This window comes from Camelus dromedarius, chromosome 21, assembly GCF_036321535.1.
Source record: "Camelus dromedarius isolate mCamDro1 chromosome 21, mCamDro1.pat, whole genome shotgun sequence".
NCBI lineage: Eukaryota > Metazoa > Chordata > Mammalia > Artiodactyla > Camelidae > Camelus > Camelus dromedarius.
The window spans coordinates 24,250,082-24,278,060 of record NC_087456.1 but is presented as its reverse complement, the minus strand read 5'-3'; the positions used below and the strand labels follow the sequence as shown (position 1 = coordinate 24,278,060).

The window sequence follows — 27,979 nt, the reverse complement described above, 5'->3', positions numbered from 1 at the left end:
TATAAGGCAAAAATGAGATAATGGTCTATAGACAAAAAAGCATTCTGTAATTGTAAAGGATAATGGTAAAACACGTAGAACTGAGGTTGTACATTTAAAACGAGATAGCTCAGTCTGCTGGAGCCAGGATGTCTGGGTTTACATTCAGGCTCTTCCATTTACTAACATGTAAACTTTGGCAAATTATTTAACCTTTCTGTGCCTCACTCTCCTTATCTGTAAAATGGACACAATCGGGGTACTTACCTCAAAGGATTATGGTGAGCATTAATCATGTTAGTACATGCAAACATAGTAAGCATTCAATAAATGTTATCTATAATCAATATCCATTCCAACATCTGGGCATGCGGGGGGATAGATGTGTTGTCTTTAGGCTATTAAGGCAAATTGCCCATCTCATATTTATCCTTCCATTTCAACACAGAGAGATTCCTTTTAAGAATATAGCAACAAGAGATGCAAATTCCACTGTCTGTTTCTTAAATAATTTTCAGATCAAGAGATGTTTTTATAATCATGCACTTTGAGCTAAAACTTCTGAATAGCCCCCAAATCAAAATATCAGCAATGGAGAGAGATGGAAAACTGATTTATTCATTCCTAGTCAATAAAGTAAGCAGGCAGTAGCTGGACTGCAAATACCCTGCAAAGTGAGATTTACAAGACGTAATATTGGAAGACAGATTTATCCCAGTTGAAAGTACATTGCCGTTGAAGCAAGTTCAGTGGAATTTATAAGATGAGGCCCTTGAACGAGAGGAACTCAGAGGCCCTGGGGAGTCAGAGTCAGGAGGTTTCCTGGGCACAAGTTGGATTTGCATCTTCACGAAGTCCAGTCAAAGCATTTTTCTGAAAATATTGCAGGCAGAGGAGAAAAACAACCCAAGGCAGGGGCATCGGCTTTGTTTAAAACTTCCTTTTACTCGGGACTGTTGGGTTTATAAATCAAAATTATGTGTCCAGTGAGGAAATGAGAAGTAAAACTGTTTCCAAAAGAAAAAAGAAAAGAAAGCAAGTGATTCATTTTGGCCTAAATAATTGAAAATGCAGAAAGTCCAAGTGTTCCTGGCTGCTGGGCCATGAGCTTATTTGTCGTTTTTGCTGTCATGTAGCAGACTCCGTGACGGAGACTTGGAAGATGAGCCATGAGTCTCGGTAAATCTGTAAACTTTTTGGTGAAATCAGTTAGAGCCCAATTCTCAGCAACTTGCTGAATTTTGGACTTCCTCTTCACATGGGGCAGAATTCTAATGAATCAGCATGGTTATATATGTGTGAGAGAGAAAGGAAGGAAGGAAGAGAGAAAGAGAAAGAGAGAGAACAAGAGAGAGAGAAAGAGAGAAAGAAAGAAAAATAAAGAAAGAAAGAAAGAAAGAAAGAAAGAAAGAAAGAAAGAAAGAAAGAAAGAAAGAAAGAAAAGAAAGCAAGCAAGAAAGAAAGGCAGGGAGGGATGGAGGGAGGAAGGGAGGAAGGAAGGAAGCAAGCAAGCAAGGAAGGAAGAAGAAAATGGGAGCAAAAAGTAGCTTTTCCAGACATACTGGTTGGATTTCTAAGTCTCACATCAGAATGTCTGTTGGACAATGCTTCACCTTGAGGGATGAGTCATTTCTGGGTACAGGGTCCTAAGTGATGGAGACTCAAACAAGAGGTAGAGCGTGAGCTTTTTTATGGCTCTGAACAGCCCTGAAGAATGCCACCAATCAGAGTGAGACTTACACATTTTCTTGGCTTCTAAGAACATCAATTAGAGGCCAGGGACCAGGATCTCAGTTACTCAGGCTTTTCCTTCTAGGAAGCCCAAGAACACTTAAAAATAGCCATCCTTATTGTAAAACACAGTAGGAAGAGTTAAATAATGCAAGAGAGGGTAGCACCCTGGGTGAAGAATGTGAAGGAGGGAGGCCTTTCTGGCTGGGGGAACTGAGGAAGGCTTCTTGGTGGGAGTGCTTTTGAGCTGAGCCCTGGAATACAGTACAGAATCAGTGGAAATCGGTCTGCAGAAGGGCTTATGGAATGAAGAGGGATAGAGAGGAGTGAACTGGGACTCTCTGGTCATTAACAGTATTTATAAAAAAACAAATGGTGGCTCTGGATAAGTTAGACAAGGGTGTAGTTCTAATTGTTTGCCTATTTCTAATATAAACAGAGATTAATTCCCCTGTCCCTATCTGTCAACCCTTGATGTGTTACTATGGAGAGTGGAATAGTCATGTTTTGCCCCAAAGGTGTAATTGTTTAAAATATACAAATATTAGACTTATGGGATGGGAAGGGAGTAACGAGATGGTGTAACGTAACCCATGATTCTATGGAGAATGTAACTGAGTTACAGAGAGATGAAGCAGCTGGTTAAGAAGTCACCACGCTAGTTAGCAACAGGGGTAGGACTAGAACGTTAGCATCCAACTCCACATTCAGAGCTTTCTCCAGTACATTCCCCTCCAGTGGCAGGGAGCGATCACTTGGTAAATATGCGGAAGAGCCATTGGTATGTTTATGACCCAAATAAGGAAACTGAAAAGCAGCTACAAGATCAATACACAACCGCACCGCTTCAGGACTCGGCAAAAATTGAGAAGGGAATTAAAACATTTAGGCTTTGACATATATGGTTCTTCTTTGCAAAAAGGTCTCACCCAATCATGAGTGAAAGAGAAATGTACTTTATACAAGAAGAAAAATACATGCTTTTTTGTTTTCAAATTTTAACACCTGGGAGCCATTCTGAAAACAGGGTGGTGACAAAGTTCTGTTGTTGATAAGTTTGTTAACTGACCTCAGTCAGTTTACAGAATCTTTCTTCCCATTCAATCGAGAGGCAATGAGACCTGGCCTTGCTTAAGAACTGCTTGCTAATGGGATAAACTCAGGTATGTGCCTACCTTCTGGGGGAGGATGGACGCCTTAGACTGCGAGCCCCCGGGGTCAAGTAATGGTTTATTGATCTCTGTATCCCCCACAACTAGTAAAAGTGTTGTGGCATTCAATTACACTTCTTAAATGGGTGGATATACTCCGAGACAATTTTATTCTGAGCTACAAACCCTCGTTCTTTCACAACTTGCCTTATTAAAGTGACGGCAACCAAATCCCGACCAGAACGTTGCTATGGTATGTGATGTGATTTCCTGAAACAGGCCCTGTGGTGGATGCGTCCCCCAGCTGGGCTGAGGGCCCCACTGCAATATAGATTAGATAGCATTCCTTTTTTTAGTCAAGTACAACTTCCCCTTTCCTAGGCAGGGACTAAACAAGTCAGAGCTTGGGCTTTCTAATTTATCAGCCAGTAAATTACAACAGCAAAGTTCTGGTGTAGGCCAGGGATTTTCCGCACAGAGTGAGGGGATCCTGGGGGGCCAGGCATAGCAGATTAGATATGTGACTCATGGCTTGGGTCGCATTACATGTGAATGTGAAAAGGTCAGGTAGGAAAAAGCTATTTTCCATAAAAATAAATTATAATTTTAAAAGCTCCCCTGCATGACACTGGAATTTTGAACTCAGCTATAAAATTATTAATCAGAAGACATACTAATTTGTGTAAGTAAGACATGAGGGCTAACTAAAGAAATGGGAAATAAGGCAAATTTTAAAAGCACAATTGAAAAATGAAGCAGAGCAGCTAGAGACCTAATTTTCATGCAACTCACAGATTTTTATATGAGGAAGTGTCATTTCTCTTTATAGTCTAATATTCTCTATTGTTGATGTTAGCAGAAAACAATAATCATTGTGTTTCTAGCTGGGCTTCCATTCTGAACCTGAAACATTAGTTTGCATAATTATGATGAATTACATTATGGTTAAGGGCATTAAATAAGCACCCAACTTAACTCCCAGGTGTGAATTAGAAGTATTAAATTCAAACAAATTTGAAAGTGTTGTGAATTTGTATGAGTATATATAAGTAAGAACCTATAATTAAAGAAGAATTCCAGAGATTTATTTAAAATTCCAGAGATGACTTGATGGTCTCTGAAGCCCCTTCCAATTCAGTGAATCTAAAAACTTTAGATAGCCTTGAGAATACAAACTAAACAAAAGGACAGTTCATACACTTCCTAGTTACCTTTTGCTCTTCCCTGCTGGCATTTTGGATCCAAGTTCCACTTGTACAGAGGTCATTATTTCCTCTGCTTTGCTCCCTCCAACTTGGGCAACCTCCTCATGGCATGCTCCAAGCCTTCTAGCATGTCAGGTAAGGTCCTGCACAGAGTGGGCAAAAGTGAGGATTAATGGAGCAAAGGCGGTGGAGTCTCTGGTTTGAACTAGAAGAAATGTCAAACAGGCTGACCCTTAACTATGAAGTCTGTAAAGCTTCTCTAACAGGTCCCAAATTTGACCTCTGACCATGCAACCATATGAAGGAATGAAACAGCAGGTATCTAGAAAATGTGAAATAAAGAGATAAAAGGATGAGCAACACATTATTCTCAGCTTGCAACTAGAAAAAGGAGACTCTGGTCCTTTTTGGGAAAAGAAGGATTTGTTTTGATTATTCAGCTTAGTACTGAAAATCCTAGCCATAGCAATCAGACAAGAAAAAGATATAAAAGGGATCCAAATTGGTTCCCCTTGGTAAAATTGTCACTATATGCAAAACCTATATATAGAAAACCCTAAAGACTCCACACAAAAAAATACTAGAGCTGATAAATGAATTCACCACATAGGTTTTGAACAGGTCCCTGCAGAAGATGGGAGGCAGGATGTGAGCAATGGCTGTGTCAGTGGGAAGGATCTAGCCATTCAGTGTAGCATCTGCTTTTGTCTTATTTCCTTCCCCTTCCTGAGGGAGAAGAGATGATGAAGCCTTCTCAGCTGATTTTACAGTGATCTCTTGATTTGAATTCAAGAATGTTAGTACTGGAAGGCCATGGAACTGAGGAAACTGAGACCAGAGAGAAACAACCTAGCAAGTTGGAACAAGAACCTGGCATTCAGACTTCCTCCATCCAGTGTTCTTTTTTGCCACATTGTCCCAAGGATGCTCTGCTTGCCCTTAATCTATATTCTTTTTGCATTCAATCCAGGAATCCTTGGGGGTGTTTGTTTGTCTGTTTGTTTGTTTGTTTTCCTCTCTCCTAAACCTCAGACTGAATACTTGCTGAAATTTTTGGTTGTTTTGTTTTGTTTCTCTTGCTCTAGCTCTTCTGGGAGATAAGTTCATCTAACCTATCTGCAATTTAGATCATGAACAACCATCTTTCTTAGATTAGACATGTCTCATCAGAGGTCACTCCATCCAACTGTTTCCTCTGATGAAAATAAGTGCTCTGAAAGGTGACCCAGACATAGTGGGGAAGAGGAGCACAGGGAACTCTCTTGACTGTGATATATGATGATATTTCTGAAGAAAGGCAAGACTATTTGAAGACCAGGTTTTGATGAATTGCAGGAAATGGTAGGTTTGCAACCATTCCAGAATTCCCAGGGACTGATTGTCATTGGGTGATGATAAGAATTTTAACTAGCATGTTATGGAACCAAGACCAGGCCAGCACCTGGGCAGAATGTTTCTGTTTGGGTCTCCTGTTATATACCACTTGCCCCTGCAAGAAGTGCTTAAAATTGTTTTTTCCTTGCCTGAGATTCATTTCTACTTACCTGCTCAGGACAAGAATTAGCAGAAAGGAAAAAAAAGCCTACCACAAACATACTCTGCTGTGAAGACGGGAAGTACTCACGCCTCCCCCAACCCTGCTCTAACTGGGATGCTTTTTCCTAGGAAACAAACCCACATTGTAGAATCATTAACTTGGGCACGAGGCTGCCAGGGAAAGGACCAAAATTTCTTCTGTATCAGTGGGCTCTCTTCCCCAATAGCCACTGCTGTCTTTAATCAAGACACAGCCGGGACATAAATGAGCATTCTGACCATTTTCAATCTCTTGGTGGGAAATCAGTAAGTATCAAGATGATATATACACAAGAACAAGAGCACAACTGAGTTGATTGAAGCATTATCCCAGTATAGATTGTGATAACTTAATTTCATAAGAACAATTGAAGGTAAAGCTAGTAACTAAAAGGAACAACAGTGAACAAAAGCTTGGAGGGGAGCTTGGCACTCAATGTTTTCTCCTTCTTCTGACCATCTGATTAACCCAACCCCTGAAAATCTCATCATATCATTTTGAGCGTGTCAGTGATCTCTGCCATCTCCTGTGTGAATTCTTTTCCATCCACCTCTGTGTCAAGCATGCTTTGGGGCATGGATTTTGTACTCCATATGCAGGTTTGAAATCAATTCCTTTCTTTCAGGTGGTAAACCCAAAGGTAGGATTTTGTAGGACAAAACCAGGTCTTCCCCTTTCAACACTGATATTAAAATATTCGAAGCAGGAGATATTTTTATAAAAGCCTGTAGTGTTTTAATAAGGCCAGCTATTTAGGAAGTGGTGACAATGTGCAATCTGCAGAAAGGGGAAGCCTCTGAGGTGCTGTGGTAATAATGCAGTTACTTAAAGAACATTTAAACTACAAATATCTCTGTGGTTTTTTATTTGGTTCCACACTACAGTCACTCTGAGAAATTTCTCAAACCTTGGCTAATCACTTTTTAAATGTAAGGCTTAGCAAATGACTGTACTTCCCCAAACGCTCCAGGGCCTTTCAACCCCACCCTCTGTTTTGTATTTGATGAAGATAAGGAATTTGATGCCAAGAGGAGCTATTGAGGAAAATGGAGAGAATTTCAGCAGACTGGTGAGCGGCAAAGAGCTGTTACTCTGAAGCTGCAGTGAAGTTCCTACTGTTGATACAGAAAATAACTAAACTATAATGAAAACATGGAGGCGTCACTTCTTTCGAAGGCGGCCATTCAATCCATTGAAATAGAGGGTTGTGTTTTGTTTGTGTGACTGGAAACACAGCGCTTAGAGGGACCAGAGCCCAAGAGTTCCAGTTGTGTGTGCTGAGTCGCGTGCAGCTGGAAGTGTGTGCATGTGTGTGTGTGTGCATTTGTGTGCTTTAATCTGTTTTGGAATGACCTTTACCCTTCTCAGTACCTCTCTATTTGGCTAATCATTGACCTAAAGTGGAAGTCTTTTGTACAACACAGTGAATGGTGGCGTAGTGAGAACATATGGATTCTGCTGATCTTTCTCGGCGACCTAGAATAGTTCTGTGGACCAGGAGAGACACTGATGTGCTCTACAAGAGTAGCGTAACTGCAACTCCCTGAGCTCTGCATTTGACCTGCAGAAGATGAGCGACCCAATGGTTTGCCTTGTCTCATCTGGGCCAAGGGCAGCAGGAGGCTATTATTTAGCTGTTTCATGAGTGTTAATCTTTTTTTTTTTTTTTAAGTGGAGGTATTGGGGATTGAACCCAGGACCTCGTGCATGCTAAGCATGAGCTATACCCACCCCCACCCCAAGGGTGTTAATCTTGTTTTACCAACTAGATTATGAGTTTCTGAAAGGTAGGGACCATGCCTTATACTTTAAAAAAATTATGACACTTTAAAAAGTCTTTCTCTGTACCTGTCACAGTACGTACAAGAAACCTAAGGTATACTTGATGGGTTAATGAAAGACAGCTTCAGACTGGAGGCTCTTGAATTGCTATATTATTATAAACTCACTTCCCAAAGAGTCCGGTCTTGGGTGTACTGTCTGTCCTCAGGCCTTCCTCCCCCAATACTGCCTTCTCGGGTGTACCCCAGGGTAAACCTCCCACCACTCGCTGTAGATTTATGCTTCTGTGTTTAGGGTAGTGGGCCAGTGGCTAGTAAATCAGAGCATAAAAACCAGAATCTCTACTTTATCAGAATCCAGAACCCTGCCCTGGATGGCTTATGGCCCTACTTATCCTAATGTGTTAGTATGTGCAGAGTGAATACATTTCTGTATAACTCACTTTGATAATAATCAGAGTTGACATATGTTAAGCACCTACCATGTACAATGGATAAGCCTGCCCTTACCATAACACTTTTTCTTACAACACCCTTTAGGGTAGGTATAGATGTTCTTATTTTATAAGTGAAGAAATTGAGGGTCAGAAAGACTAAGTAAGTGATCAAATAGCTTATAGCTAGAAAGTAGTAGAATCAGGATTTGAACTCACGTCTGTATAGCTCCAAAGCCTATGTTCCTGTCATCAATCACACTGCTGTCCTAAAAGCAAGCAACTGAAAAATAAAACATTCAGTTCATCACAGATACACAAGTGTACATTTATTGCTTAAAAAGGTTGAAGTTTTAAAAAACTATTCTGGATGACCTTATGTTCAATTATTGTATTTCCTTTTACCGACTCAAGGCTTTCAATTTTATAAAAAACGATGTCTTTGCCATCTCATTTTTCTTCGTATTTCTTCACAATGGGCCTGTGTAGTATATAAGCTTCAGTAATTTGAATTCCAGACACAAAAAAATGAGGTCACGGGAAGGTAAGTAGCTTGCCCAAGTTCATCCTGCTGGAAAGTGGCAGACCTAGTAACCTCTTTCAGGTCTTTTTACTCTTCATTATCTCATCAACAACTCCCGGTGTAAGACCCTTGGCTCTTGTGCCCGAAGGCTGGCTAGGAGCCCATTGTGAGCCATCAGTCGCCATCGTACAAAAAAGTCAATGGAGAAGGCCTTGCGGCAACCTCGGGACCCTACTTCTGCTTATGACTTTAATGTGACTCTCAGGGTATTCCCTTCTCTGCGAGGCAGTTCACAGCATCATTCTGCAGGGATGTGGAGATGACGTAGTTTAGATGTTTGCAGTTCAAACGGCCTCGGCATTTCTCCATGTTCTGCCTTCAGGTTTCTTTGTTGGGATGACACCTTTGAGACAGCAGGAGGCTTCTGAACAACTTGGAAGGTAACCGGGCTCCCTGGTTGTTTTCACAGTTGTGTCTTAGCTGATGATTTGCATACCCAGCTGCCAAGGCTAATGAGCAGTGCCCTCCCCTCCCACATTTCCACTACAGCTTTAAATGGAATCTGGAGAGGCTGCGTGGACTATTGACTTCTACTTAACAGTGGGTGGCAGGAACTCAGAAGTTTAATCCCAGACCTGCTACTAATTTCCTGGATGGCTTTTGGTCCATCCATTAATCTCTCTCTATCACTGTTTCCTCCTCTGGAGGAGATAGCAAGAATAATGGGATGTTTTATGCATTAACACATTTATGATCCTAATGTGCTGTGTAAGGCACAGTTTTCTGGAAATGCTCAGTGGTAGCAGGTAAATCAAAAGAAGGCCAGTTTCTTTTTCTCTAATATGACATGTTGATGGGAATCTACCTTTTTGTGACTTCCATATTTAGAAACTAGAACTATATGAACTGTATGTGGTTTACTGTATGAAAAGTATCGTATTTTCAAATGCTCAATCCTGAGTGATCTAGTAATAATCACAAAGGTGCCTTAAAGTGAGGACGAGTACACGAGGGGATTTTTCTGGTATCAGGACTAATAAAATTAAAATCTCATTCTTTCTCAAGAGGAGCATTTCCATTATTCATGGGGAATGTGAAGCTGGGACTGGTCTCATTAGGACTTTGGCTGGAAGTACTTGATTTTTTTATATAACAGAACACTTTGGTTATGAATTTCACAAATATTTTACAGCATCAGCATGACTTATATGAGACCAGGGAGGACAAAATAACCTCCAAGATGTCATTCTGGATGAACTGCATTGCATATTCTCTAAGAAATGTCCTTACCTATTTTGTCTCTATAAATTCTTCAGCCTCGTAGGAAGATAAGTAAAAGCTCTAAGGAGAACTCAAATCATGTGTGCAATGACCTTGTGCAAGATAGAATTAAAATGTGGTTCAGTAATAAAATTACAGTCTAGCCCAGCCTTATTTTTTAAAAACTAATGCTACAATTTAAATGCATGGGCTTGTTTTTATTCTTTGGCATTTTCTTTATTCAGGGACTATTGCTTTTGACATTAGAACTGGGGAAAAAAACCCCAAATAACCACAATTAGTTCATTTTTAATGAAACCAGAGATCTCCACAGGTTTTTCCTTCTGAGGTGAAATTATAGTGTCTGCCTTTTCAATGAACTGCTAGTCAACTGAGTCTAAATGGACTGTGTGGTTATATGAGAAAATATAATCTAAGATAAATCTGAAAAAAAGCCTTAAGCAGATACGTTCCACTGAAACAGGCCATTTTGCAAAGTGTTCACACTGTGCTTTCAAAAATCTCCCATATTGGATAATAATCTGGAGGGTCTCTGTCAATAGACCTAGATATGGCATGATGGGTGACACACAATGTGAGCAATAGGACAGGAAGATATAGCTATTTTGATCCATTATGCACCTAATAACACAGCTGTAAATAACATTAAGCACCAACCAGTAGAATTTCAGGAAGAAACAGATAAATCATCAAGTGTGGCTGGAGATTTTATACACACCTTTCAAAAGCTCGTAGATCATGTACATGCGCGCGCGCACACACACACACACACACACACACACACACACACGGAGTAGCAGCAGTTGCAGCAGCAAGATCAAAGACCTGAGCAATGCAATATATAGAAATGTTCATATATAGAAATATGTATGTATGCATTTCTACATCCAACCAGCACATCTGAAACATTTACAAAAATGCAAGAGCCTTTTTGGAGTTAATTTTTGGGGTTTTTCCCAATCCTTTTATCTAGAAGTCATTTATAACCAGTATAGTCAAGGGTCTCAGGTAGAATACTGACATGAACTTATGTGCAGTGCACTACAGAGCCCTCTGAGGAGACTCAGAGCACTGTGGGAGGCATTAGTTTAGATTGATTAAGATAGATTTCCCATTCAGCTTCCAAATTAAAAATGCCCTCTTGTAGATTATTTATGGTAATTGTGGTCTAGGTTATTCAGGTCTATCATTGTGTCAAAAACAATAAAAATATTAGATCAAATTTTTATTTAAAAATCAATTTAAAATCTTTGAAGTGCTAAAAAATTATGAGAAAATCCCAATTTATGGATGAAAGCCAGTATGCAGAAAGGTAGGTAGACTATTGGAACGCCCAGGCTGCTTATGTCCTTTGAAACATTTGCCCATTCAACACACATGGATTTTGGGTCAATGGCTCAATGGAATAAGAGGGACAGAAGTAAAGTCCAAAGACATGCTGAGGATTAAGAGTTTTATCAGAAACTCTCTTTAATTAAGTGGGAGCCCAAAGAGCTATAAGTTAGGGCTGAACCAGAAGTAAATCCATTCTCTTCTCCCTAATGTTAGGGAGTGTAGAAAAAACTCTATCAGTGCTGAGCATAGCAGAAGAGAAGGAAAGGAGAGGGGGAAAGAAGAAAGCTAACCCATACATGGCTATTGACTCATACAGGTTTGTGCTCTGGACATACATAACCTGGGTGAATCCTAGAACCTCAAGCTTCGGTTTGAGGTAGTTTCTGTCTAGAAGTGTCCCAGATATCTGGCAGAAGAAAACACAAAGCCTCTGTGGTAAACTCGTGGTCCTAGGTTGCAGAGTATTTTTCAAGAGCAACGATCAGAATGCACTCAAAGATAAGTAGGTACGCAAGGACACAGGGGCTGAGTAAGAACTGGCAGAGGCAGCAGGCAGCAGCAGACATTGGTCAGCACGAGTATCAAACCTTGGAATTATCAGACCTACATTATAAAATAGCTGTGCTTCCAAAGTTTAAATATGAAACAAAAAGCTTGAAACTATCTACAGGATATAGGAAACCATAAAAAGTGACAGAAGAGATTTAGGGTTTCAGGATCTCATAATGTAACTAAAACCTGCAGGAAGGTAGAAATTACATTACTCTTGATCCCCAGAGCTTCCTCCCTGATTTTGATCAGCAGTGTGATTCTCGGCATGCTTAGTGTCTTTGTAAACCTCAAGGAATCAGGTAATATCGTCTTTATCTACCAGGTACTTATCTGAGCAACTCAATAAAAATTATTGTCCACCACCCCTTCTCACATGAAACAAGCCTCTGAACAACTGAGAACAAACCTAGCTCAGTTTAGTGGTTTCTGACACATAGTAAGCGGTTAGATAAATGATTAACTACTGTTTTATTTTTCATCCTGAAGGGTATCGTTTTACTAGTTATAGACAGAAGAGCCTCTTGCATGGATGAGACAGTCTTTTAAGATAGTCTTTTTACAAATCTCATTTGCAAGCACAAAGAAAGATGAAGGCTAAGTCCTGCATTTTTGTCAATGAACAATCCATCTTGAGAATTAACTGTCTCTAGATATTTTTTGAACATCAATATCAGAGTACGTTTCTTGTGTATGGGTATATATGTATACATGTGACACATGTGGGGTGTGTGTGTATATATGTAGGTATATGTAGGAGTGGCACACGATTGTGTGTGTGTAAATGTGTATATGAGCAGAGCACGTGTGCGTGGGTGGGTGTGTGTGCACGTGTGTATGTGGTATGTGTATGCCTGCACTCTTTACATTTCTGAAATGAGACTCAGTGTTTTGGGTCATAAATCAGGACTTCCTTCTTTTTTTTAGTCTTAGAGTCACTGCTGACAGCCACTTGCAGCCAAGCTCCCCCCAAAACCCACACAAAATGGAAGAATAGAGATCTGAACAGTTGGGCTCAGTTCCTTCAGGCTTATAAGAAATCTGCTCCAATTTATTGAAAAGCTTTCTCAAAATGGGTATAAGCCAAAGACTGGGGGTGTTAAAATTGATGTTTGCATGGTCTCTTGATATTGTGATCTCCTGATTCCAGAAATTACTGTGACTGGAATAACACAGGCAGCTCAAGAACTTGCACTCATGCTTCTCGGACAGGCTTAAAGTCATAGTGTGCGTGTGTGTGAGAGAGATGCTGTGCGTGTGCATGTGTATATGTGTGTTTTGTGCGTGTGTACTACGGTGTTTCTGTGTGTGATGTGTGTCTGTGGTGTGGTATGTATACACGTGTGCTACATGGTGTGTGGTGGTGGGGTGTGTGTGTCTGTGATATGGTACACGTCTATCTGCATTCTTTGGGCTGCACCAGGAAACAAGGTCTTTAGGGCTCCTCACGTGCCAAATCCTTCATCCTTCATTACCTCCTTCACTTTTAAACTGACCTCTGTCAACATGACAAAGCTGGGGTTGCTTTCTTCCATTGTAAAATCATGACCGAAAAAAATAAAACAACAAAAATAAAACTTCTATAAGTAAAACAGAAGGCATTGGGAAAACAGTTACTGAATCTTACAACAGCCAGAATTTTTAAAATTGATTTTTAAAAAATATTGTTTGGATCTCTTTCAACAAATGGTACAAAGGGTCACTTTGTGGAAGGGTGGTTTGTATGTCCTCAACAGTGCTCTAAAGCTAGTGTTTAGCAAGTTTCTGGTACATAGTGGCATCTCAATAAATATTTCTTGAATAAATGAGTGAAGACATTAGAGTAAAGTGATAAAGAGCAGGGAATTAATCTTGGACAAGTCACTAAAACTCTCTGTGCCTCAGGTTTCTTATCTGAAAAATGGGAATAAGAATAATATCTACCTGTGGCAGTCATGAGGATTCAGAGTTAGTACAGTTAAAATCCTCAGAACGGTGTCTGGAACATAGAAAATACAATGTTGTTGTAAGTATTGTTATGCTCGGCAATTCCTCCCATTCTATGTAAACAGGAGACTAAAGAATCAAGAATATTTTGGTTTTCAGACCCCACATCTAATCACGTCTTGAAGAAATGATCAAGTTGCCTTGGATGTTATCAGCTTTCCTTATCTCATCTCATTTCGGGGAGAATCTCTGCAGATGAGAAAAGCATGGAAGTTGTGTCCAAGATTCCGACAGCTTGTATGGAGTCAGATGCCTGGGGCTCAAGAGAGGGTTTCCTGGAAAGCCCTCTTCTGGTTGTCTTCCCAATTTCCCTGAATTCCACCAACCTCCTGTGCCGAGCTCCCCTACAATCTGGGAAGAAAATGGTTTTCATCTGCCTGGAAGGAGTAGGTGTGACCTGAACACATCAATCTTGCATCCGTCACAGTCTCTGATGCAGGAATGATTATTCATCTCTTTTCCTAGCTGAGTTTTGAGCTGAGAACAGCAGGCAATGAGCAAATGGGATGCATGTGAAGGTAGGTTTTGGGCTCTGGGGCAGAGCAGCTCCGGGCCGAGGAACACCACCCTTCCCAGGGCATCCCGTTGGCCCCTGTGGGCCCGGAGCAGCTGACAGACAGCTCAATCACTGCCTCAGGGCCAGCGGGCTCCCGGCACCAGCTGGATTTGACATCAGTGCTCAGGCCCTGACTGACAGGGGACTTGTCCTGAGCTGAGCCCCGGAGGCCCCTGAGAGTCTATTCAAACTCCTCCTTTAGTCTGTTGATTTACTGTCCCCGTTGGCCACTTGTTGATCCATTTTCCTCTCCGTTTGCTCACAGGGCACCCCAGAAACCATCCTCTAGTAATATATTTGGTTTATGATTTCCTCAGGAGCTGAGGAAGAAAAACAACCGAGGCTGTGCACCTGCTGGATTTTAATGTGCACAGGGCCCTTCGGCCCGGACGGCACCGAAGGACAGACCGTGCGGGTCCCAGGCCCAGATGGAGCTCATATTACTCCATCAGGATACAAGCAGAAGCAGAATTAGGTCCCTTTGAAATGTATTTGTTGTTTTATTTATGCCTCCATCTGGGCCCTGCCGCCTCTAAGTCTGATTTTGGCTAATGCACCACGGCGAAGTGCGATTCCAAACGGCAAATATCAAGGAAGCCGCGCTGGTCTCCAAGCAGCCGGCGACAGCCTCTTCATTACTGACTTCCTCACAGACACAAAAGGGGGGTCACGGGCTTCTGCCCACAAAGCTTAAGAGGCACTCGTCTGGTTTGAAGGCAGACAGTCCGGGAGAGATGAAGTCTCGCCAGGTCTTCGCTGCCTCTCCTTCCAGCCTCTTTACTACTAGACACTCGTGAAGCATCGTGGGGCTGCTCGAAATGACCCTGCTAGTGGATTACGTCTCTTTGTCTGGACTAGGCTGTTTAGAGATTGAGGGATATTCACACAGCACACAAAGAAAACCGACATCAAACTTCCTTGGTTTGGATGTGGATTGTCAGGATTCCACAATCTCTCTCTTCCTCTTTCTCATTTCCCCTAAATTTGGAGGGACAATTGAAAGAAAGTAGGGGTACAGAGAAAAGGGAGCTGTAGCAAACATGGACCATTTTCAGGTCGAGGTGCACTGGGATGGAGGCGAATGTGTGTAAAAGGTGGTTGGGCACGGGGTTCCGGGTTGAGCACTCACACCAATGGCTCTCATAGTGGGGTCCCCTGAACAACAGAATCAGCATCGCCTGGAAATATGTGAGAAATTCAAATTCTTGGCCACCACTCCACTGAAACAGAACTCTGTAGGTGGGGCCTGGTATTCTGCTTTGTCGAGCCCCCCAAGGGGTTCTGACACATGTTCAAGTTGAAGGCCCACTCCTCCATACCAGCAATATTTTCCTTTTTTTAAAATTGAAGTATAGTTGACTTACAGTGTTGTGTTAGTTTCTGGTATACAGGATATTGATTCAGTTATACATATATATTCTTTTTCATATTCTTTATCATTATAGGCTACTGCAAGAGATTGCATATAGTTCTCTGTGCTCAACAGTAGGATCTTGTTTTTATTTTATATATAGTAGTGTGTATCTGAAAATCCCAAACTCTTAATTTATCTCTCCCCTCCCATCCCCCCGGGTAACCAGAAGTTTGTTTTTTATGTCAGTGAGTCTGTTTCTTTTTTGTAAGTAAATTCATTTGTGCCATTCTTTTAGAGCCCCCATATAAGTGATTATCATATGATGTTTGTCTTTCTCTGTCTTACCAAGTATGATAATCTCTATGTCCATCCATGCTTCTGCAGATGGCATTATTTCATTCTTTTTTATGGCTAAGTAGTATTCCACTGTGCATATATACCACATCTTCTTTATCCAGTTATCTGTCAATGGACACTTAGGTTGTTTCCAAGTCTTGGCTATTGTAAGTAGTGCTGCTATGAACATGTATGCCTGCATGTATCTTTTCAAGTTAGAGTTTCCTCCAGATACATGCCCAGAAGTGGGATTGCAGGATCATGCAATAAGTCTATTTTTAGTTTTTTAAGGAATCTCCATATTGTTTTCCAAAATGGCTTAAAGACTAAACATAAGACAGGATACCGTATATCTCCTAGAAGAAAACATAGGCAAAACGTTCTCTGATAGAAATCGCAGCAATAGTCTCTTAGATCAGTCTACCAAGACAATAGAAATAAAAGTGAAAATAAACAAATGGGTCCTAATTAAACTTATAAGCTTTTTCACAGCAAAGGAAACCATAAACAAAATGAAAAGATGACGTATGGAATGGGAGAAAATATTTGTAATCAATGCAACTGAAAATATTTGTAATTGATACAACAAAAAAGGGCTTGATTTCCAGAATATACAAACAGCTCATATAACCCAACAATGTTTTCCTGATCATCTATTGAATTTGACTGTGAAGGAAAACCTTAGCAAGGGGAAAAGAAGCATCATACTGAGGGTAGAGAGAGACTTTCAGCCTGGGAATGACAACGGTGCCGAGTATTTTTAAAAGGATTGAAATAACAGAAGCACAAACTTTGCAAAGTTACTCGTCTGCTTTGACCTTGACAAACCAAAGGTGTTACTTTCTCCATTTATGAAAAACAAGAACAGCCGCACGTGTTTGTGTCTGTCTTCTCCACATTCTTAGGGAACTCTACAAGGCTCACTTTTGAGATCTATTTCATAAGTGACATTCCTCAAATGAAACAACAGGTTCAGTGAAAGTCTGGTAATAAGGCATCCTTCTAAGGAAGCTGGTCCCTGCACAGAGATGTAGAAGGCAAAGTGGAAGAGGGTGTTTTAGCTCAAAGGACCCATATTGTCATGACCACTGCAAATTACCTACTAAGCTGCTGCAGCATGTACACCCCTATGCAAAGTTGGTTGTGGCAGCTTCCCCAAACAAAATAAAGCCACCTTAATTCCCAACAGGTCTTTTAGCAATGGCAGATGTTGTGGAGGTGGACAGTAAGGAATGTGAACCAAGTTTGTCTGCAGGAGATCTTGTTACCTATGGAAATTCCTGGCCCTCCGGACTCTGCTATCAACCAGCTTTGTAACCTGGGGTTACTTTATTCACTGGCTCTTTGTTTCTTCATCTATAAAATGGGGAGGTTGAACAAGAGAATCTGGGAGGTTATTTCACAGTCTTTAACTATCCAATTCATTCTAGAGTCCCTCAGTGAGTTCATTGGAGAAAAATGATATTACTGTGTGAGAGATAAGTCTCTTTGCTCATCTAAACATGCAGAATTGCCATTCCTAATTAGAATATTTAGTTTAGGCCCTATTGGTTTCAATAAATATTTATAAGAGATAGATTCACAAGTGGTCTTTGTTATCAATGTCACCTTAATGTACAGTTTTCTAGCACCACAGTCATTATAGAATGTACTAAAGAAGAATGCCCATACAAGAGCTGCTTGGATCAGAAACCAGCCACTACACCTTGTCACAACAGAGGAGTTAGGCTGAGGAGAGACAAGGTTTTTCTCTGGGGCAGCTCTGCCAAGTCAAGCTTTCTCCCGTGCTTTCAGGGGAAGGGTTTGGAAGGCATCCTGCTGAGGTCTTCCCTTTGGGTGTCTACACAATGGCCTGCAGGTGCTAATCAACACACCTGCAAAGTCTTGTCAACACCCCCCCCACCCCCCGACAACTTTTAATAATCTCCAGCTGAAAGGATTCTAGGTCCTGGGAGAGTGCTGCCCCCTTAACATCTGGGAGGAATCTCAACTCTAACACCAGATCCTAAAGGCTCACCCTCAGGAAACTGCTGGGTACTAAATGTACATTCTTAGGAGGCTCTGGTCTTCTTTGCCAGAGTTTAATGTTGATTCCAAAAACTTCGGTGTTCAAAATCCAGGCTTAGTCTTCCGATTCTCTGTCTGCAGGTTGTCCAACCATGGTTCACAGTCATCCCAGGAAACTCAATGAAAAAACCAAAGACCTATTCAGGACATCAGCATGAAAGCCTTAAAAAAAAAAAAAAAAAAAAAAAAGAGGTGCTCCTGAGATCACAGGGGAGAGAAGAAGAGAAAGGAAGGAAGAAAGGAGGGATGGAAGGAAGAAGAGAGAGGAAGAAAGGAAGGGAGAAAAAGAAAAAGAAAATGGAACCATGCAATTCATTGTTAGTGGGCAAGTGTAGGTAGACAATATTTACATCTTTTATTGGACTCAGAAGAAAACTCCTTTAAACATTCTGTGTCATTCTGAGTTTGCCTGTGATTAGTGCCTACCGAGAAGTAGGTCAATGTTAGTGTGGGGGTGGGTAAGTCCCGGGGAAAGGTCAGATCTGCTGATCTAATGTTATTACCTGTGTAAGTTTCCCAGAGCTGGAGTAACAAACCACCACAAACTGAGTGCCTTAAACAACAGAAATGTATCGTCTCACCATTCTGGCTAAAAATCTGAGATCAGGGTGCCGGCAGGGCTGGTTCATTCCAAAGGCTGTGATGGAGTATCCGCTTAATTCCTCTCTCCTGGCGTCCGGTGGTTTGCTAGCAATCTTTGGTGTTCCCTGGCTTTGTAGATGCATCACCCCAAGCTCCAACGTCATGTTCACATGGTGTGTGTGTGTGTGTATTTCAATGTCCAAATGTTCCCTTTTTATAAGAACACCAGTAATATTGGAATGGCACCCAATCTAATGTTCTAATTTTAACTTGGTCTTCTCTATAAAGACAATCTCCAAATAAGGTCATATTCTGAGGTACCAAGGGTTAGAGCATTAACATATATATATTTTAGGGGATACAATTTACACCATAACATTACCTTTTCACACCATCCTGGGTAAAGTAGTACTCATGCTGTCTGTCTCTGATCAATCAAAGATGCTATTGGGAAGGTGTTCTGTCTCCTTGAGGTTTAAGTTGGGCTGAACTAGTGAAACAGACTGTATTTTTCAAGGATGGATGCTAAAGCATCTCCTTTCCCAGTTCTTCTGCAGTGTGCCTCCACCACTCCATTAAGACATCGAATCTAATTCCTCCCCTCGTCGATCATGGCCATTCTTAGTGACTCAGTGGAAAGCAGAAGCAGTGTTCTGGAACTTCTGAGGTCCAGTCCCATAAGAAGTCTCACAGCTTCCACCTGGACTGCTTGGTAGCTTGGATTTCCTCTTCCTGTGAGGAAGCGCAGGGCTTCAGTGGGGCTGCCCTCATGTGAGGGAAACCAAAGCCCCTGAGGTGAGCTTCTGGTTGACAATCAGTATCAACAGCCTCCATCTGAGGGAAGGATTTTTTATGCCCAGCCCCACCAAGCTTTCAGGCTGCAGCCCCAGTGGATGTCTGACTCAGCCAGCCCAGGGGACATCCCAAAGAGAGCCACGGAGCTGAGCCCCAGGCACACCCCAGAACCTCTGAGAGAGAAGGTTCAATTTTTGTTTCAAGCCATGACAAGTGGTTTGTTACATAGCAAGCGACAGAACAGTTGGCCATGGTGCTTGAAGGGAGGGGGCAGCATTTCAATACCCCCTGCATTTTAAGACATATTAGGATACAGTCATTTGCATTGAAAGAAACCTTCTAATTTTACCAAATGACTTCACTACCAGCTTTCAAAGCAAGCCTTCTTAGTTATGTACAGACTAAATGAAAGCTAACTGTGGTAAAACTGCATGGGTCCCTACATGGCAATATATATTTTGATGGGATGCATACTTTAATAGTTTATGTGAAATGTTACTGATTGTTTCTCAAGAGTGATAGTAGAATTTTGAGCCAAACTCCCTGAGAGCCTTGGATTCAGGGTTGAAATCCAGTCCAGGAAGTGCCTCCACATTTCTTAAAATCACAAATGGAAAGAGTTTCTCTCTCTTTATATATATGTGTGTGTGTGTGTGTGTGTGTATATATATATATATATATATGTTTTTTAATTCTAGAATCTGGTTGATAAAGAACTAATAGATTCAAGCACTTTAAAAAATACCAATATTTAACTATTTTTAAAAAGGAAAGATAAATGAATTAAAATATGTGTGTGTGTATATATATATGTGTGTGTGTGTATATAGTGTGTGTGTGTCCTCAAGAATTAAACAAGGAGAGAGAGAGAATAAAGGCAAAGCAGGGAGGAGACAGCTCTGGCGTGCAATACCTTTGAGTTTTATCAAAGTTGAGACATTCAGGGTGGAGTTAAGTACTATGTGACTGTACAATGCCATTTTGGTACATGTCCTAAGGAGGCAGAGATTCACGACACACGTTTACAGAGGAAATCCTCATACAGGATTTCTAAATTCTTGAGCTGTGTGGTGTGAGGAATTATTAGTTAATTTGTACTTTAGATATAGAACATTAATCTCAGTTTAACAGCAGGCTTAGTGAAATAGTAATCTTTTTTTTTCAGTAAAGAGGGATGAAATTTATAATTTTCTTAGCAGGAGCATTAAAAAAGTGATATGCAATCATCAAATTTTGTGTCTAGAAGCGATTATTAATATAATGTGGTCTATTTCCTGCATCAAGAGTTATTCAGTTGATTACAGTTTAGTCTCTTCACCTGAAGGGTTATTAACAAAACTAATCACAGGATGTCTTCATAGTTCTGTGTAGAGGAGAGGGGAAAGAGGAGGGTGAAGGACAAGAAAATAAAGCATAGACAGAGGGGAAGACAGAGGACAGGTTTCACAATTGTCAGCAATTTTCTAAAGGGCAAAGCCCAGGACTAGAATATATTAATTTGAATCTAGCCTGTGAATGTACATGGCCCTAAAATTAGGCCTGGGAATGCCAGACGATGGCTAAGAGTCTGCTCTAATTCAAGCCAGTTTTCTACTCCTCTGTTGAGCCAGGAACTTAGACTGATCAAGTGCCAACCAATAAAAAATAAATGCACTCATTCAGTCAATGTAGTTTTGCTAAGTACAGTTAACTAAGTGCAGGGCTCTAGGCTATCCTTGAGCAGGTGATGGTGAGAAAAGCACACACAGCCTCTGTTCTCCTGGACTCGCAGTGTAGGGTAAATTTCAAACAACCATAAAAAGAAATTGCAGAGCTGGAACTGTGATAAGTTCTTTGAAGAAGGATTTACATGTGTTTATGAAAATACAAGGTTATTAAACACAGTTAAGGAGTTAAGGGGAAAATGTGTCTCTCTACAAAATGACAATGAGCCTCAGAAATAAGTTGAAGAGGGGATAACTAGGTGAAGGTGGGGAAGGAAGAGTGTTTTAGAAGATCAGCATGTGCAAAGGCCCTGTGGAGTCAGAAACAGTGACATAGACAGTCCGAAGTCAGGCCCATGGAGCTGGAATTCATCCCTACCTTGAGTCCCGAATCTTGCCTTGTCTCCTATGTTCAGTCATCTGGGGCTTTTATTAGCAGGAAAGGTCTTGCTCCCAGTGGTCCTCAAACAGTCTGCTTCCAAGCTGGTAGGAGGGAGGAAAATGTGGCAAGAATGACTTTGGTCACTGTGTAAGAACTCCATTAGTCTGAGACAGCTGAGCAAAACCTCTCTTTAAAGGGACAGCAATGGCAGGTGAGCTTGGAAAGCCTGGATCACACCTGGAAATGGGCAAAATGGCAGAGGGTCAACAGGAACAGGGAGCAATGAAATCCTCAGATGCTCAGATGATGGTTCCTTTTTCGTTGTTGTTGACTTTAGGGGCAATTAATCTTAATCCTCAGTTCACACTCTGGGCAAATGTTCTCTCTTGCTTTGATTGATATAGATATGTCTACATGGATTCAGTTATTTTTTTCATTTATTTTATTCTCCATTCCCTACTGGCCTCTTCTAAGGGACTTGGTATGGACTTGGACACATACCATGTAGTCATAGAGTTATTTTCTGTATATATGTATGTATATCTATATTTAAGATTTTTCATAAAAGTCATTACACTATAGATTTCATGTCATTAATTTTTTACTAGCATTGTTTTTAAGACCTATTCATGTTGCCATGTATACCATGCACCACTTTTAACTGCTGCGTAGTATTTCATGATGGGTATTTATCACATTTTGCTTATCCCTTCCTTGAGTGATAAGCCCTGTCTTACTTTGAGTTGCTATGATAAAAATGTCATAGGCCAGAAGGGTTAAACACAAACATTTATTTCTCGTAGTTCTAGAGGCTGGAAAGTCCGAGATCCAGATGCCAGGAAATTATGTGTCCAGTATGGGGTTCCCAGGAGATGCTCATTGCTGGAGCAGGATGGAGAAGGTAAGGAAGGAAATCTGGCAAGATCTGCAGGAGATGCTGGCCAACAAGGTGACCTAGCAGATCGGTGACAATGTGCATGAACTGCCATAGTGCCTGGTGCACAGTAGTGACTTTCCAAATGTGAAAGATTGTGTTGGCTGTTTCTGCCTTCCAAATCTCACATGAAATGTCCCCATGCCCTAGAGTAAGTCAGAGTTATTTAGAAAAGTGCGTTCTTGGAAAAGTAATTCTAGCTTAAAGATGTCACAGTGCAAATCCAGTGTACATCATTATATGTTGTGGACTTGTGTTAGCACCTTTTTTGTAGTAGAATTCTCAGGACTGAACTTCTCAGTCACAGAGTGAATGTGGACTCAGTTTGACTACACAGGACCACATTGCTCATCAGAAACCCTGTACCTGGCTGTGCTCCCAGCTGCAGGGGTAAGAGTTACCATCTCTTAACATTAAACAACCTCTGTACTTTTGTTGATCTGAAATTTTTCTGATTACACAAGTGTTTTAACATCACTACATATACTTGTTGGCCATTAGAATTTCACAGTTTTGGAATTGCCTGTTCATATCCTTTTCCCATTTTACTACTGAAATTTCTATCTTTTGCATATTGATTTTCAGAAGACTTTTTGTATTCTAAGTAGCAATCATATATTGCTTTAGGTGTTGAAAATAATTTTCCCTAATTGTCATTTTCTATTAAATGTGTCAGTGGTTTCCTTTGTTAAGCAGAAATTCTTAATTTTGTTTTCACCAAATATATCAACTTTCCACATTATGAGTTCTGCTTTTAGGTCACTCATAATTCCTTTGGCTACCCAAATCTATGAGTTAGTCTTCCTTTTGATACTATTAATTTGGAAGTTTTTCTGGAAAAATCCTAAAGAAAGAGTAAATGAAAATGAAAGAAGTATAGATAAAAAGAGGGAAAAATTAAATAACTTTGATTCCAATCCCAAACTCTTTTCTTTATAGATGATCATGTCATCTGTGATCTATTCACAACTGTCAGTCTCTATGACAACTGCTTTTCTTCCTTTACATTCTGTATGCCATTTGTTTCCTTTTCATGCCTTGTTGTCCTGTCCAGCACCTTCAAGATAATATTTAATTAAAGCGGTGAGACAGATAAACTTGTTTTATTCCTGATCATAGGGAGGAAGTATTCAGTCTTTCATTATTAAATGATATTAGCCATAGGATTTCATGGATATTACACCAAGGAAGTGACCTTCTATTCCTAGTTTGAAAGTTGTTGTCATGAATAGATGCTGACATTTTCAAATGCTTTATTTGAATCTGTTGATAATCATGTTTTTCTTAATCTTTCAGTGTGGTCAATCATAGTGATTAATTCTCAAATATTGAACCAACCCTGCATTTCTGCTGGTCCTTTTTTTCTTTAACTTTTAATTTTATAGATAGCTCTTATTTTTAAAACCTCTAGTTGAGTTGTCTTTGTTGCTAAGCTGGATCATAGAACCTGTCAAGTATATAGCCTGAGTATTTTCTGGAGAGGTTTGCATGTGTATGTTTATGTGTGTGTGTGCTCAGGTTAGGGAGATAAAGAGAAGAGGAAAAGAGGAAAAAGGGGATGGGAGTTTGGAGAGTGGAGAATGGAAAAGGGTTTACCAGTTGGTATTTTAGAACACTTGGTGACTCATAGTGTCTTTTTCTCACTTACGTCCTTCTGATGAGGTCCAGTAATAAGCCTGGTTGGAAGTTGAAGTTTAAGGGTTGGCTTCTTGAGTGACCCTTGAAAGTTGTAATTATGATTGCTATGATATGAAATAAATTCTTTGAATTTGTTAGCAAGAAGCACGCAAATTAAGATTTTTGGGGCATAAAAAAGACAAGTAAACTACATAAAACAAAAATGAATATAACTATATGAAAAATGCCTACATCCATTACATGGTGGGGGATTATTAACTCAATTTTCCCACAAAATAACACAGAGTCAGCTAAAAACAAAGTGTATATACAGAGAGAGTACTGGAATAACATACATCTCTCTCTTGGAGATATATATATGTAAAGTCATGCATGTGTATTTATGTATATAGATGTATATGTTATATGAAAGGAGTCTCAGACATTAAAAAGATTATAATTCAATACATTCATAAGTAAACACAGAAAGATATCTCCCTGTTTCCCCCATAGCATCAACATTATTTGTCTATAAATTTAAACATATTAATAAATTCATGAGCGAAGAGGAAATTAAAATAGAAATTATAAAATATTTAGATCTAAATGAAAACAAATGGATTTTCTAATATCCATAGGAATGATGCCAAAACGATTCTTAGGGGAAATTTTATACTCTGAAATGTATTTACAAAGGAAAAAGTAGTAAATGAACTAGGCTTTTAACTTATAAAGTTAGACAAAAAACCAAACAAGCAAATAACAAAATAGCACAAACGCAGAGTGATTAAGAAGAAGGAAATATTAAAGAGGAGAAATTAAAGAAATTAAAGTCAAAATAAAGTTAATAACCCAGAACCTAGATCTCAGCAAAGATTGTGGCAACTCTGATTAAAAAAAAAGAAAAGTCATAAACTACATAAAGAAGTAAATAATGTATATATATTATATATATAATTCTACATTCAAAAAAATAAAAAACTTTCAAAATACAAATCATTTTTGAGCATAGAAAGGATGGAAAATTACTTCATTATTTTAATGAGGCCAGTATGACCATAATCCAAAGCTAGGAAAAAAAGGAACGCAAAACTACAGATCAATGTCAGTACAGGTGTGAAAATCCTAAATGAGATTATTAGGAAAAGAAGAATCTAGTAGTGTTTTAATAGAATAACCTATGATCATATGAGGTTTATCTTAGGAATGCAAGAGTTGTTTGATAGTGTAGTAAATTATACTTATAGTTAAAAAAATAACATTAAAGGCGAACCCCATACATTCATTCCATTGGATGTTACAAAAAGCTTCCATACATTACAATACTTATTCATGATAAAAATGTTATTTTATTTTGGAGTAAAAGACAATATTCTTAATCTAAAAAAAGGATGTCTACTAGAAACTTATAGCAAATATCATGTAACAGTGAACCATCAGAAGTCCAGTTAAAGCCCAGGAGGAAGTTGAAGGTGCCTGCTCTTACTAAGTAAGCGTGGTAGTAAAGGGCCTAGATGCATGCTACAAGGTAATAACAATTCAATGAGATGTAAATACTTAAGAAAAAAGAACAAAATTTTTCTTTCATATTGTAGTGGATGCTGTCATGTGTCATCCGTATCTTCCTCTTTCATGACGGGAACACTCACTTTCCCAGTCTTATGACTGTTGATGGATGAAAGCTCATAGCTAGCTGAGTTCCCCCTCCTGGTGGTTGGCTCTTGGCTGAAGAGAGCTGCCTTACTCAAGGTCACACCCTTTTCCTGGGTGTGGCTCATATGAAGAGACTGGATAAGTGAGAATATAAAGGTCTGGTCCTATTGCTTCATCTCTGCAACAACTCGGAGCCATCCCAGCTCTGGTGCTCTCTGGGGGAAAACCCTGTGGTCTTTGTTGTGACAGCATCATAACTCAGCCCCTCCCTCTGCCCAGTCCTGCTACTTCCTCTCCTCCAACAGGGGTGAATCTAGAAGGATCTTCCTAATAAACTTTTTTCATAAAAATCTCCATCTCAGAGTCCACTTCCTAGGGAACTTGACCTAAAACCCATACTGAGAATGTCATGATCTAATACAACCTTTCCCAAATAATCATTAGAATGTATTAATAATTAATTGTTAAGCAAAATACTAAGATTAATAAAATGCTCTATCAAAATGACCAGTTGACCAATACAAGACCAATGTCCAAAACTCTGTAGCTTTCATCAGCAGAACACACAATTAGAAGATATGACTGATAAAAATGTCTTTCACAATAGTAGCAAAACTATAAAGCAGTTACAAAGAAAATTAACAATATGCTGTACACAAGAAAATAACACAACTTTGTAACTGAACTAAACTTCAATTAAAAAAATAAAATTAGCAAAAAAATAGAATCTTTTTGATAAAATGATAAAAATGTTTACTGCAGGACATTGAACAAGACCTGGTTAAGTGGAGATAAATATTGTAGAAAGCCTCTGTTCTGTCATGATTGGGACTGATAACTGGTCAACTGATAAGAAAAAGTTTCTTAAGGCATGGACTAATTAAAGAAAAAGATAAATGTAAGTTTAAATATTTTATTGCAACTTTTAACATGTAACACATGTATTCACAAATATTTTTCTATAGAGCTGATCTGTCTTATTTTTAAGCAAAATCATTGATTGGAGTTCCTCTTTGACTTTTTTGCGTAAATGATATCCATAAAGGCAGCATCTCAGTGTTCAGTTTCATTTTCTTTGAAGTGAGACTGCTAGTTGAAAGTATTGATGAAACAATCTGAGAGCAGAATCCTTCCAGAATTTCACAATTTGCTTGTCCTAATATTTGACTAATTTCTCACTTCCATCTAATTTTAGAAATGTCCCTTCCTTGAGTCTTTTCAAAGCATTCAATTTAGCTTTGGTAGAAACAATAATTCTCTTTTTGAATGCCGTGGGTTTGTGTAATATTTAATTAAATTGCATAATAATATTAACTAGAGCAGATGTCACGAAAGGGTATGTATCTCTCATATCATTTGAAGTATGTGGATGTTCTGGGTGTGTTCGTCTAGCTGGGTACATTCAGAGTGTAATGGATGTCAGTGAGTGTATTTAAAGTAATCAGGTTATGAAATTTGACTCAATATTGTAAAGATGTCAATTCTTCCAAAATTGGCCCATAAATTTAATGTGATTGCCAGAATTTTCATAGAACATCATAAATAGGCTCTCAAATTAATGTGTAAGAATTTTAATAAAGCTGAAATTGACAGAGAGCAAAAAAGAACTGGTCCTACTAGATGTTAGCAGATATTATGAGTTTATAGTATTCATATGAGTCAACATGAGATGAAACAGATCAGAGTAGATAGTAAAGAAACTGAAATAAAGAAACAAATACATGCATATGTAAGAACTTGGAATAAAAACTGACACTTGACAGTTAGGGGAGAATAGTACTGGAACATTTGGCTCTCCATATAGAAAAAAATTCTGATTTCCTCACATTTTATGCAAGAAAAAAAGAAAACTAAATGGATTAAAGACCAAAATGTTTACATATATGTTATAAAACCTCAGAAATGATTTATTTAAAAAAGCAAAAATGGAAGGATATATTGATAAATTGTGCCATACATAAAGAGAGAAAGAAAACATCTACAAAACAAAAAGACACCATAAGCAAAGATAAAATACAAGTAACAGACTGGGAGAAGATTTTTGCCACGCATTTCACAGACGACATACTAGCCCCTTAAATATGTGATGAATGGCTATAAACCAATACAAAAAAAAAAAAAAAAAAACCAAACCCAGACATCTCAACATAAAAAAGGAGCAAAATATATAAATGGGTAACACACAGAAGACAAAATACAAATGGTCAATAAAATATGCAAAGATGCTCATTTTACGTACCTACTCTGAAATGAAATGAAGGAAACCTCACTTAAAGGAACCAGGAAGCCTTGAAGTGGATGCTTTCACACACATATCAGCACAGCTCACAGAGCCCTGCCTTCCGACCCAGCAGCAAGCTGCCCACTGCCTGCAGCTGAGAACCACCAGAGCCCTAGCCCGTTTCCTCCTTTCTTCTGTAAAAGCAAGCCTGTCTCTTCTGTTCTCTGGACCTGCCTGTGGTTTTCCAT

At 39.5% G+C, this 27,979-nt stretch overlaps 1 long non-coding RNA gene across 1 annotated transcript; it reads right to left on the bottom strand.

Annotated features, from left to right (window-relative positions):
- Positions 1–556: 556 nt before the first annotated feature.
- LOC135318801 (uncharacterized) lies at positions 557–27,979 on the bottom strand. The gene is made up of 5 exons (XR_010377172.1): positions 27,750–27,979; positions 21,304–21,407; positions 17,795–18,006; positions 4,073–4,209; positions 557–986 (listed from the first exon to the last, which is right to left on the bottom strand). It is a non-coding gene; the product is annotated as an uncharacterized LOC135318801 (long non-coding RNA).